Source organism: Callithrix jacchus, chromosome 6, assembly GCF_049354715.1.
Source record: "Callithrix jacchus isolate 240 chromosome 6, calJac240_pri, whole genome shotgun sequence".
Classification (NCBI taxonomy): domain Eukaryota; kingdom Metazoa; phylum Chordata; class Mammalia; order Primates; family Cebidae; genus Callithrix; species Callithrix jacchus.
The window spans coordinates 18189631-18191070 of record NC_133507.1 but is presented as its reverse complement, the minus strand read 5'-3'; the positions used below and the strand labels follow the sequence as shown (position 1 = coordinate 18191070).

The following is a 1440-nucleotide window of genomic DNA, read 5'->3' as shown; positions in this document are numbered from 1 at the left end:
AGCCTGCACTGCGTCAATCAGGCCCTAGCTCACAACTTGCTCTTTTTATCCTTCAGCTTCTCACCTTATTCAACATGTGGGCGATCTCTTCCTGTGCAGCCTCTCTTATAAAGCTGCTCAGCAAGATACCCTCTTGCTCCTTCTGCACCTGTTCTCAAAGGGATATCATGTGTCCCCTTCCAAGGCCCAGATTTATTCTCCATCTGTCACCTATCTGGGCATTATCCTCTAACAAAACACCTGTGCTTTTCCCACCAACCATATCCAGTTAATCTCTTCGACCCCAACCCCCTCTACCAAGTGACCGCTCCTTTCCTTCCTAGGTACAGTTGGACACTTTCACCTTTGGATACCAGGTTTTGCCATTCTAATCAAACCACCAAATAAGCTCACTAAGGGAAACTTATCCAACCCCATAGATTCTAACTCTTTTCCTCACTCCTCCTTTTGCTCTTTAAAGACAGCTCTGATACTTAACCCATCGGGGAGACACCATGACCACAAGGTGGTTTTCTCAGGGTAGGGCTTATCCATTGCACTCCGGATGTGCTGACCCCTGTGATTTCCCCAAATGTGGGAAACCTGACTGCATAATTTGTGGTAGTGGGGACTGCATTCATGCTCTCCCCTTAAAAAAAAAAAAAAAAAAAAAAAAAAGACAGCTCTAGAAACTGCTCCCACTCTGGCTCTAACTTGTCCCAACCCTTTTCGTTATACACTGCTGAAATTCAGGGTTGTGCCGTTGGAGTTCTTACCCAAGTGCCAGGTCCACGTCCTGTTGCCTTCCTCTCTAAACAACTTGACCTCACGGTCCTAGGTTGGCCCTCGTGCCTATGTGCGGCAGCCGCTGCCACTCTCCTCCTTGAAGCTCTCAAAATCACAGATGTGCCTCACTCTCTCAAGACAGCGCCCACAATCTTCAGGCTTTAGGGTCCTCTTCGCATCTTCCACATCTGTTATCTGCCCCATGTCTTATCCAATTCTGTTTGCTCTATATTGAAAATCCCACTGTGACTATTGCGCATGGCCCTGATTTTCATCCGGCTTCTTATCTAATACCAAACATGAAGGTAAATCTTGCGCCACACTACTGTATCCCCCAATCCACACTGCTGTCTCCCCTTTTTCCCACACTTCATCTCTCTTTTCCCTATTCCAGACTCTGACCATACATGGTTTATTGATGGCAGCTCATCAAAACCTAACAAGTTCTCTCCAGGAAAGGCTGGCTATGCTGCTGCCTCCCACACTGCTATCACTGAGGCTGCCACCCTTCTTCTGTCTGCTACTTCTCAACAAGCTGAACGGATAGCATTCACACGTGCTCTCACCCTGGAAAAAGGGCTGAGTCAATACCTACACGACTCCAAATAGGCTTCCCGTATCCTCCATCACCACGCTGTCATCTGGGCAGAAAGGGGCTTTCTCACTACACAAGGA

At 47.7% G+C, this 1440-nt stretch overlaps 1 non-coding gene across 1 annotated transcript; it reads left to right on the top strand.

Annotated features, from left to right (window-relative positions):
• The first annotated feature begins 469 nt into the window (after window positions 1-469).
• LOC118155162 (U1 spliceosomal RNA) lies at window positions 470-631 on the top strand. The gene has a single exon (XR_004745381.2). It is a non-coding gene; the product is annotated as a U1 spliceosomal RNA (small nuclear RNA).
• Window positions 632-1440: the final 809 nt, after the last annotated feature.